At 42.1% G+C, this 12,157-nt stretch overlaps 1 protein-coding gene across 2 annotated transcripts in view; it reads right to left on the bottom strand.

Moving 5' to 3' along the window:
* Positions 1-12,157, bottom strand: part of PPP2R2A (protein phosphatase 2 regulatory subunit Balpha) — a 66,567-nt gene that overhangs the window by 18,949 nt on the left and 35,461 nt on the right. The gene's annotated exons all lie outside the window — the stretch shown is intronic.

Raw genomic sequence — 12,157 nt, 5'->3', positions numbered from 1 at the left:
TGTGTTTCAGACATACTGGGTTATTGGTTGTTATAAGCAGCTAAGTTACTCCTAAGCTCTAGACACATGTAGACCTCAACTGATCATTTTTAGGAACAAGAACTGGGCCCATGTTCATTACTCATAAAAAAATCCAACTAATTCACACATGAGTCAAATCTGAAAACTTTGGGCAGAACTGTTCTACTAGGATGGAGGAACACCAGCATTTACGGAATGCAAGGAAGCAGAATAAAAAACAACTACCGTCAGATTAGGATCCAAATGCACAAAGAGATAGAGAGATAGGAGAGGATTGTTTTTTATTTTTAACAGATACTAAAAGAAACCCTTATTTGAACTTGGATCCTAATCTGACGGTAGTTGTTTTTAATTCTGCTTCCTTGCATTCCTTAGAGCAGGGCTGGGCAATTATTTGGGCCTGCAGGCCACATAGGCAGTTCTGAAAGCTGCAACAGCCTGGAGCCCTCACGCCCTGCAGCTCCTTCCCACCACTGCCAACAGTGCACAGCCCCAGCCCTGACTCCTGCCTGCCCCACGCCCACTCCAAACTCGTCCTGGCCAGAGTGGACCAGCCAGAACCTGTGCACACAGACCTGACCCAACCCAGCCCATCCTGTGCCTGCTCTGGACCATCAACCCATGCTTAGCAATGGTAGCAGCCAAGCAGAGGCTGCTGCTCAGTGTGGGGGAAAAAGTGTCCCCCCACCCGTCAGGCCCTTCTTGCTGCAGCCACTCTGAGCCTGCACCTAGGCTGCCCTGCAGCTCCTCTCAGCCACCATTACCACTGCCTCTGTACCACCAGTGAGGCAGTGGTGGGAGTGCAGAGGAGCCACAGGGCAGTCCGGGTGCAGGCTCCAGGTGGCTGCAGCGAGGACCCAGGAGCGGTGAAGGGGCGGGGATGCTTTCCCCCTGCGCCAAGCAGCAGCTTCTCCCAGCTGCTCCCACTGCTCAGCATGGGCAGGCGAGTCCGGAGCAGCTGTGGGGGCATGTCAAGATCAGGGCTTTGCTGGTCCACTCCACCAGGCTGAGTCCAGAGCGGGCGCAAAGCAGGTTCGGGTCAGGGCTGTGCGTGCAGGTCCCCACCAGAGCCACAGGGCTGGGGCTAGTGGTGGTGGCAACTGGAAGGAGCTGCTGCCAGCTGGGCTGCCTAGAAAGGCAGTCTGGCTATGGAGCTACCCCTGCCCTGCTGCATCCCCAGGGAGTGGCGGGATATGCCATGGGCCAGATGGGACCAACAGACCTGCTGTGGGCCAAAGTCTTTCCACGTATCGAATCTAGTCCATGGGCTGTATATTGCCTGCTCCCATCTTAGATGCTGGCATCTGAGCATCTCCACCCAAGTAAAACACATACACACATTTCCCAAATAAGAAAATTCTAATATTATAAAAGCCTTAGTCCATCTACCCGTCCATCCGTAATGCTTTATTTGCACTCTGCCTGGCTGTCTCGGCAGCCAATCAGTGTTCTTCACAGTCAGAGACAGATGGTGGAGTGCCACCATGACAGTGCGAACTGAGGGGCCGGAAGGGAGAGGCAAGGCCAGAGGAGCAGAGGGGGATGGCAGGGACCGGAGCGCCGCCATAATGGAGGGGACAGAGCAGGGGGACAAGGCCCAGGCCCTGGAAGCAGCAGGGAGGGAGGTGGGGAACAGTCCACGCCATGTCCAAAGGGACAGGGGGACTGGACACAGGCTTCTGTCCCTGCCCATCCCCGTCACTCTTGATGGGCTATTTGCTAGTGTTCCAATATTACACTGGGGTTTCATCTGCCAAATATACTGAGTCTTTTGTTTTACACAGTCCTATAGAAAAATGGACAAGTATGTGTAATAATACAGTGCATACTGAATAGGGATCTGAACCAATCATCCCTCTAAGGCCAACAACGATGGATTCACTTGTACAAATTTCTAGCAAAGAAAAACCCACATATACTTGTTTTCATGAGTTATGACATGCCTAATGTTAATATCTGTATAGGCATAAAGGAAGCATTACACTTTGCTTCCTTTACCAAAATGGAAATTAGACTGAAAATTTAATTAATGGAAAATGATCACGTTTACATTTATACTACCACTGCCATATAAAGCCTCAATTTAACTCAACATATCTCTGAAGCTCTGAATCTCCTAAGTAGCTATTAATAAAATATATGTACTGTACAGGGTCAAAGATGACAAAGATAAATAGACAGCGAGAATATGCTTTTCCATTATGGATTCTGGAAATTAACAAATCCAGACTCATTTTTCAGATGATAGTTTTGCAAATAGAGCAAATGTTACTGTTTATGTTTTTGACATAAACATGTCTAACTAAGACCTTTTTTGCTGCGTTGTACCTTCTATGAAACAGTTTAACAATGGCTGGCAATACCTCATCTTTGAGCAGCTACTAGGAAACAGATTTTTTTCATCAGAAAGTTAGCTATTTTCAGGCAGGAAAAAAAGTCTTTACATTTTTTATTACTGAAGTAATGCAGATGGGACAATGCACTGCAGGCATTTTTGCTGGATGTTTTCTTCTTTCTTGCTTTATATTTTAAACAATCTAAGGAGCTATTAACTTGTATACTGAGCAGAGACCGCCTTGCCTTAAAATATCAAGGGTTTCTGCCAGGAGTCAGGCCAGAAATAAGTGCTATGACACTAGACAGCAGAGACACAGTGACAAGCTTCTTTCATTTTAAGAGAAACAAAAAAAAAAAAAAAAAAAAAAAAAAAAAAAAAAAGTCCCTTTCTTTAGATGGGAAACTTAAAAGAGGCTATGTTGGATGTTACACAGAAATCATCCTGATGTCATTTCAAAAGGTTGGGAGGTTCCCTTTGAGTTCCCTTAGAACTGCTGTGTTTTTTATCAACTGCAGTACAAGAATAGACGGCTGTCTTAAAATTGCACAACGCAAAGACAGCTTAGACGTGCAAGCCAAACTGAGCTGCAAAATGCCCACGTTATTGAGATAAAAGATGCAGAGTCAGATTCCTGGCATGTATAGGAGGATGTCAGATATCCACCACTCAGTACTGCTCTCCAGTGTGCAGCATCCATCGCCACAGAGGGCAGAACTGAGCAGAGCACATGCTACATCTCATCAGAATTATACACAAGTAGAGACAGGATTCAAATGTTTCACTCACAGAATCAAAGTTAAATATGCAGGTGTTATTTAGACTCATTTTTAAGAAGTCAAGCTTCTGCATCGTGAAGAAAAGGAACACAGAGATGAAGGCCCATCAAAAAAAATGAAATACTCCCCTCACAAACACATTTTATGGGGGGGGGGGAGTAAAAATAAAATGTTAAGATAAAAAATAAAGTAAAAATACCAGTTACTCCCAGTCACCAGCATCTTGTATTGCCTGCCTCTCCCTAATGTTCACATCTGAAATTTCTTTAAAGAACAAGGATTTGTGATGATCTAGGTAGATGACTTGTCACAGGGGATGAGCAAAAAAGCAAAGAAATGCTGCATCTGATGATTTAGATGCCAAAACATAAGCAAGTAATAAGCTACCCAAAAGGCTGTTTTCAAAGGTACTAAATGCAAAGCATCTAATCATATTTTCTTTATTAGCAGATCTCAGCTAGTCGTTCTTTTTTTTCCCTTAACATAAGTAATTGCTTGGCAGCTCGTCTTTGAACAGGAAACTCCAATCACCATCTAGTTTGGGTGAAGACTGCCTGGAAAAGAGAAAAGACTTCTACCTTCACCCTCACTAAAAAGCTTAATTCCAAAGGAAAGTACTTAATTAGCTGTGAAATCTTAAGGCCACTAATCACTAATAAAGCCTGATCTTTATATCAGTTGACAAACAGTGGTCCCAGTGACTTGGAGAGCTGTAGATTTAGTTTTATATTAATAATTTAGCATCATAACCCAAATTACATTTCAAGAACCAAACACACATCTCTAACTGAGCAAAGGGGGGTAGGAGGGAGAGGGAGGGAGCAGCACTCTAAGGAGATCTAGAAGCCCAATTCCAGTCCTGGCTTTGATGCTGACTCCTCCTGCAGTTTAAGAGCATTCATATAACCCAACTCTATTTCCCCACCTTAAAAAACAGCAAAACTTGCTACAAGATTTTCTGGAGGCTACCGGAAACTTAGCATACATTGCTGATCAGAACAGCAAGGCAGGTAATAAATGCATACTAGATACATTTTCTCAAAACAAAAAAATCTGAAGTTAGTTTGATTTCACTCCCCTTTGAACATAGTTCATCTGAAATCGATAGGAGATTGTTACAGTCTTTGTCCAAGAAAGAAAAAGAATTGCTTGTTTTCTATGATAGCTTCACACCCATCTTTTATACTGCTTACATTTTAACCCTAAACGCTCTGTCAGGCAGTTACACAAAGGAGACCTCCCACTTCAAATCATGTCTCTCACTTTAGTTTTTATGCCTAGTGTAGTATCTGAGTGAGTGGTTTGACTAGTAGCCTTCAAGCGGACATAGCTCCTGGTTTGTTTACAGATTCAGCTGCATGAACCCCCAGTGAATGAAGTTTTAGTGCTAGCATCCCCACACTCTACAAAAAAACAGCATGCTCCTTTGATAGTGACAAGAGACTTAAACTGGAAATACTTGATCAACTTCAGTTTCATCATTCTATTACCCAGACAACACAGATCAATTTATTTGACCATTTTAGATCTGAATTAAAAAAAAATAATAATAGAAATACCACTTTATTTGCAACCTTAACAGAAAAACAACTCTTATTTAAAATGAAGATGCTTCTAAGAAGCCTTTATGTTTTTATACCATAAATGAGCTATTCATTGTAAAACGAGCAAAACAAACATGAACTCAGATGAGCAAAAAAAAAAAAAATTTCCTATTAAAATACAGCTACTCTTCATATTCCACATAAAACAAAACTGAGAGCAAAGCAACTAATGAAGCATTTTAAATCAAATAAACTCACCGTTAAGAATACTGTATTCCCATACCTTGGTCAAAGAAAGAGGCAGACATCAAGGCACTGGTGTTGGACTGAGTGGATTTAATAGTGTTTGAGAATTGACAGGGGAAGCATTTCATCTTCCGCAGTACACTGATTCGTTTGTGTATTTTCATCTGTGTTAACACGCTTGTTGCCAAATAAAATGGGTACCAGCCTTTTCTTAAAAATGGTAATTACAATCCCAGTGATAGTTACAGGCAGGCTTATTTTTGTCCGTCAGTGCTGCAATGGGCAACACAGCATCTACAGAACGTGCTGCTTTTTCTTGCCTCCTCCCTTTTGTGCATGCTATTTTTTGCTACAGTCTCTAGGTGGGGGTCTTGCAATCACACAGGGCTCCTCTTACCACTGCCCAGGAGCTTGGAAATGATCCGTGCCACAAGCAAACAGTCCCGTGGAAAAAAATCTGAGGCTGAGGGAGTGCTGATGATCTATTGAGCCCATACCACCAAAGCCTGTCAGAAATATGTAACATTTTACTGCAGAGAACATACAAGTGCTCTCTCTTCCACCCTCAAACACCAGCATCAGATACAAACAGCCACTGCGAACTGTACATATTTGATGTTCCTTGAAGGATACGGTAAAAACCAGCATCAATCTGCTGAGAGAGCTGTAAAAAGTCGCTGAATGAACACTGCAATTCACCCACCCTTAAGAGACCACATCTCTTTTTTTCTTCTCCTGAGATCTGGGCACTAATTTTTGACACTAGCAAGATACATGCTGGCATCTTTAAAATCATGATGCAATTTTTTTAAAACAATGGCAGTATCAGAGCACAGGAAAGAGGAAGACTTTATTCTGCTGAAGACAAAGGACAGAAATCATCATCATCTGGGTTTTTATGTGCCTCCCCCCCTGCCCCCCCACTGTGGTACTGGAGTCCTCAGTAATTGCATTATTCTCACATCACTATAACAAGGTAAGCAAGTGCTATGACTCTTAAAAATAGAGGAACAAAAACTCGAAGATGAACTAATTTGTCCAAGGAAATCTGTAGGTGTCAAGGACTGAATCCATCTCTCTCAAGTCCCAGCCCAGTGCTCTATACCTAAAAAAAAAAAAAATGCCTTAGATTGTGAAGCAGATCTATCACAGTGATTCTCAACCAGGGTGATGGAAAATCCTTTGAAGAGTTCACAGGCTGCAAGCGGATTAGCACAGGTTGAGACTCAGTCCTTGCCTGGCTGTTCCCCTGATCCATTGTCCAGTATTTTTCAAGGAGATAAGCTCTCTAAATAAATTAGCTTTTGAAATGGGGTGCTGTTCAATTATAAAAGTTCTGGAGGTGGGCCTCGAGTCTAAAAGGTTGAAAACCACTGATCTCTACGAGATTGATAAGCATTGGTGAGAAAAAAAAAAAATCTCCAAGAACTTTATCCCGGTGGAGGAACTGATGTCATCTTTTATCTGGTACACCAACGTGACACCAAAACAGACCCTCTTACATGCAATTTTCTGTTTAAAAACTTGATACTGATCATGTTATTCACATCTACTGAATTAGGATATTAATGCACAATAGCGTAACAGCTCTAGCAGGATCATTAACAGAAGTTCTCAAAAGGAAAGCTGCAGCTTAGCCTAAGTATTCTATGCTCCAATTAGAAAGATTATCAATTGCTTATATATTAACTTTCACATGAAACACAAAACCAGACTAATAATCTGATGGCTACTAATGCTTTCTGTTGGACAAATATCATTTAAATAATAAAGCAGTAGTTTTAGGTAGATAGATATGAAAATACAAGAGGTTTACTGCAGGTTTGTTCAAACAGAACTGAGCAGCAAACCTGTAATTTTACCAATTCATGCATCTCAATTAAGTGAATCAAGAAATTCAAGAGCCAGTTATTACAACCTAGAATTATTAAGGAATGCTAGCACTGACTGACTTGCAGGTATATTTTTAGAAACCAGCATTTCCTCCCTTCTCTTGCAGCACAGGTGAAAAGCAAGTCCAAGAGATTGCTAACTAAAAATCTTAAAAAAGGACAGGCAAACGTACGTCACCAGGTTGGTCCCCTGCAGCAGCTGTCATGAAGAGGTATAATGGAGGACTCTTCCACGCCACCTAACTTCCTGCTCTTTCTTCCCACCATAGCTTAAGCAGAGTTCTCCCAAATCTAAAAAGGAAACAGAAGTGACCTGATCTCTCTTGCTCATTAAGTTGGTATGGGACTACCATTTTTAAGGCAAGATAGTACTGGCTCATTTTCTACACTAAAACAAAAACACCAATAACAACTGAGAACAGGCAACTCAAGAGGGTCAATAAGAAAAGGCCTCACATTTTATTTACTTAACAGTCCTGCATCCAAGACTGCTTTTCCCCCCACTACCTCTTTTCCTTCACTGCGTTTGTCTCCCTCCTTCCCCGAGAGCCGAGTTAGGAATTACACTTGGGGGCCTTCCTACTGACTGGCTAAATAGCAGATTCAGTAACAGCCCAAGTCTGGTATTCACAGGAATAAAGAACAGAAAAATCCTCCTAACACAATTGAGCTTAATTTCCAGCCCACAGGCCAGATACAGCCTGCACAGCAATATCATCCAGCCAATGGGCTCCCTATGGATTTGGAAATTTGGTGGCAAGTAAGCAATGGCAGCGATAACTGCCATTCCCCTGCTGCCAAGTTTCTGGTTCCATGGGCCAGTTGGCATCTTCCTGCACAGCAGACCAGCAGTCCACGGTAGAGCCAGTGCATAGCCAGATCTAGTACGCAGGGTCATGCACCATGTGGAATGGTCTCACGCTACTCGTCTGGCCTGTGGAGCCAGAACATTGAGCACCACTGTCCTAACAGACCATCCCCTGATAAAATCCCATTCAAGTCTATGGCAAAACTCCCACATCAGAGAACAAGAGTTAGTTAAATATCCTCTTTTACAGATGCTGCAGAGCAAGAGGTAAGAACTTCTGTAGTGGACAACTACGGAACAATTTGCCCATGGACAAGTTTTTACTAATATTCATTGGTTAAGAATTAGCTTACAGAAAAGCATTTTATAAAAAGGTATAAACTTTCCTGTTTTTTTTTACCCCCATACAAATCATCACCAATTTAAATGTCTCAATTCTATCTTGTGATAGCAACCTCCACAAGTTAGCATACCATGTAAAAATCACTTCCTTTGATTAATTTAGACTTGTTCACTGAATGCCTCCTGTTCTGAGGGAGGAAAAATAGCTACTTCCCATTTTGTATAAACTTCCATTATACTCAATCTTACTTGTTTCTTAGCAAAGTTGGGCCAGTGTTTTCAATCTTTTCCCAGACAGGAAACTACTCTCCACATAGACAACAGCTTTCATTACCAAACATCCTTTGTTCCCTTCCTCACCATCTAACCAGAGAAGCTATATAATTTCCATCATCGCAAGTTTAAGCAGCTGTTAGAGTATCCTGTGCTGAAGAGCAAGATTTGACTGGATGACCTTGAGGCTCTTACCAGCCCGTTTTCTAGAATTCTTCAGTCTTAGATATTGGGGGGGCTGGCAGGTGCAGAAACAGGACAGGAGAGAAAAAACAAAACAAAACAAAACACAACACAAAACAAAAAAACCCTCTGTAAGCTTCCACTTCCTTCTGCATCCTCTTTCCCATTCCACCATTTTATTAACACTGGTCCTCATGCTCCTGGAACTAGACAGGTATGCTGCATGCTAACAGCAGCCTGAAAATACCACATTATAGGTTTAGTGTCGTTGCTAGCCCAGCAATATCACCATTAGATCTTAACCTTTTTGCTAAGAACGGTTTTCAGAGAGCAGATGCTCAGTACTTTCTGAAAGCATCTCAGTCTGGATACAAAAAGTGAGATGCAAAAAAACTAATGCTTCTGAAAACATTAACCTTCCATTGTAATTCTTGGTGTGATTACTTGTCTAGTTTATCAAAAACAGCTTAAAACAAGCCCATGTTTTATGCCCAACTGAGTCCCAACCAGCTTTCAAAATGGTATAAGATACTCATCTTCAGCTGAAGTGGCTTGTTGGATTTTGGCTACTGAGGTCACATGGAAATCAAAATAAAGAAATCAAAATAAGATGGTAATCAAGATGGTATGTGCAATGTGTAGCCCACCAAGGCGATAAGCACTTCTTTTGGCTCAGTACAAACATGTTCATGACTTGCAAATCCTCTCCAGACTCTCATCCTGAGCCTGTGAGCTGAAAGCAGAAATCAATCATCATGATTACTCTAAGTCAAGGAAAATCAAACTGCCTCCTCTCGCAGACATATCAGCAAGGTGAGTGGCAACAACATGAGGGTTAACACAGCCATGGCCCACGCCCTGCTCCCAACATGACCACAGTGGGGTTCTGGACCCCAGATTTCAGCAGCAGCCCCACTCATGATTTTTCCATTTCTCCAGAGGCCCCGTGGGCCATAGCTAGCTCCACGGGCCACCCATCTGACAGCCCTGCCCTAAACAATTACAGAAATCTTACTTTGTATGCGAGTGAGTGTGTACACGTGCATGTCAGGGCGTGATGCTACTCTATGACAAGACTAGTACTCTTACATAGATGGTGCGTCAGCACACTTAAGTGAGAGACTGCACGTCAAGCCCATATCCATCACCCAGCACCACAGAGCATTTCTAATTAAGAAATAAACTAATTAAGTAGTAAGAGACAAAGATATTAAACAAGCATCTTACAGGCCCTGCACAGCTCCAGTTGGAAGCTCCTGGTAACAGAGCTTCTGCCAGTATAACAGAACGGTCTGCTGTGTCAGGCATCCTGAAAGCCTTGTAAAATAACTAAGCCTCCCTACTAAAGCAGCTGCAAGCTACAATTGCTTGCAACTGGTCTTATTTTATGTGCACATGTTCTTCTTTCTGACAAGTTGCCCTGAACTTGCTATGCCTTTCAGCACCACCTTTCCTCTCCTCTTTTTTTTTTTTTTGCTAGAGCACTAAAAGTAAAGAGAAGACTATCATGCAGTCGCAAGAAAAACTAACCTTCGCTATGGAGATAAATTCTGCTACAGAATCAAGGACAGACTTTTCTAGGGAAATGTGACGACAGAGAGAGGCCTCCAAGCATCCTAGCGAAAAGCCAAAGAAATTGAACAAGACTGTTGGTTTGATAGAAAATAATACACTTACTACGGGAAGCTTTAATATGGATTGATTTTTCACATTTAGAATCTACTCTGGTAACAATCACTTGGAAATCCTAATCCACGTTTACCATACTGAGGTCCATGGGCCAGATCTGATCCATACCGATTGACTAACTCGTTAAGTAAAACACCATCCAAGCACCATCTGGCCTGATCCTATGCATTACACGAAGCACACAAGGCTGGTCTGGCATGCAGGCTGTAATCAGTACCATGGGCAATGCATCCAGCACAAGGGGTGGCTCCAGGGCATACAGTACTCACACACTGGCTCTAGCGCACACAGCTTGGGACCTGATCCAGACTGGCAATGGAGCCAACACAAGCCCAGTCCAGTCCGCACGCCGCATGCATGGCAGGCTGGGTAAGTCTGACATCCTGTTTTAAGACACGGCAATGGAATCAGACCAGCCCAAGTTCTTCCCCGTGTCTCTACCATTCTGAGAGAGGATAAAATACTTGCCAAAGTCAGTGAGAAGGAATGGCTGGGACACAGACTAAAACAATAGCAGTTTGAAAAAAGAAACCCTTCAAGAGCTGAGCAATAAAAAAAAACCAAAAACAAAACTCAGCCATAAACTCTGGCAGCATGAAATATCCTTGCGGCAATAGGCAAGACTCATTCGTGCCCAAATACTGAAGCAGTCACATTTACTAAGCAAGAACCCAGTTGCCCAAGTCATTTTCCGTGGAAGAAGCATTAACTTCACTGCTGCAGATTCCACAAGGTAAACTTAAAGAATAGGTCACTGACCTTTATTATAACAAAGTTGCACAAGATCAGTGAAGATGGGTACAGCAAGTCAATAATTAGATATACTTTTATTTTTAAAAGAGCCAGGACTGCTAAAGCTGAAACAAATGTTTGGGTTGTAACACACAGCCAAGCAAAAAAATTCTCTTTTAAAAAGGAGGGGGGCAGCATTTCCTCACTTCTTTTTTCAATACAGCAAAGAGTCGCTCTATGTCTCCCTTACTTGCAAGGATGCGTACACATCCATGATAATTTATTATTCAAGTACAAGATTTCTGTCAAAAGGCAACCACATCAGGATTCATGTGAAACTGAGAAATCTTCAGCCAGAGTAGTTACAAGAGATGAGCCACTCAAACAGAAGGCAGGCTGCCCGCACTAATTAGTGAAGCGTGAATAAATACATGGATTTAACTTCCTAACTGATTTCATGCTGAAAGAACAACAGGTTTGAATAAGCATCTCGCTGCAGGCAACTGGAAAGTTACTTTACACTTGAGGCACCTTTTCTGCTTCTCAATATGTTGGCCTTAAAATTGAACAATAAGGAATTCTGTGAAACAACACACAAACAGAGGCAGAGGAGCCAACTTTAGTCAACCAGAAGAGCAGCTGTGCTGGAGAAAAACAAAACAAGACAACTTTCCCCACTACTGGCTCATCTACTTAATAAGGGTGAAACGCAGAAAATTCAGCAGTCTAAATTAGTGAGCTGACCATACTTGAATGCACTGACTTAATTCCATACGGTGTATTTTTGGTGACATTAAAAACAAGTTGTATTAAATCTCACAGTCTTGTAGCAGTAACAGGATATTTATTTTTATTGGTAGAGCAATAGCTACATGCTTTAATGTTCTATGAACTCTGTACAAACACTGCTCAGAAAACATACTTGGTAGGCAACACATGTCACCTAGCCTACAGTAGTAAGTCAACCACAGCAGCTAACAAAGAGCTTTTATTTCACTGGTTCAAAAAACTTTCTGCCTAAGTTTTTGGAACCGCTTTGGTACATTGTCCAAGTGCATACAAACCCAGCAAGTAAATCAGCATTTACACAAGCCAAGCAATCCACTCAAGTTGCCAAGGAGTCTGAACAAAGAATAGTAGTATTTCAAAGCACTTAGGTACTGGTATGCTTTTTCTACCTTCCTACGGGCCTGAAAAAAAATCTGGAATTTTCTAAGAGGACCATTTCCCCCCACTACTGTGCACTTTGGTTTTCTGAATTATTTATACATCAACACATTATCTGGGCCAATGGTTCTCAACCAGGTATCACA

This window comes from Crocodylus siamensis, chromosome 6 (genome assembly GCF_052110815.1).
Source record: "Crocodylus siamensis isolate JL-2025a chromosome 6, ASM5211081v1, whole genome shotgun sequence".
NCBI lineage: Eukaryota > Metazoa > Chordata > Crocodylia > Crocodylidae > Crocodylus > Crocodylus siamensis.
Note: the sequence above shows the minus strand (reverse complement) of the source record. Positions and strands in the feature narration are given on the sequence as shown.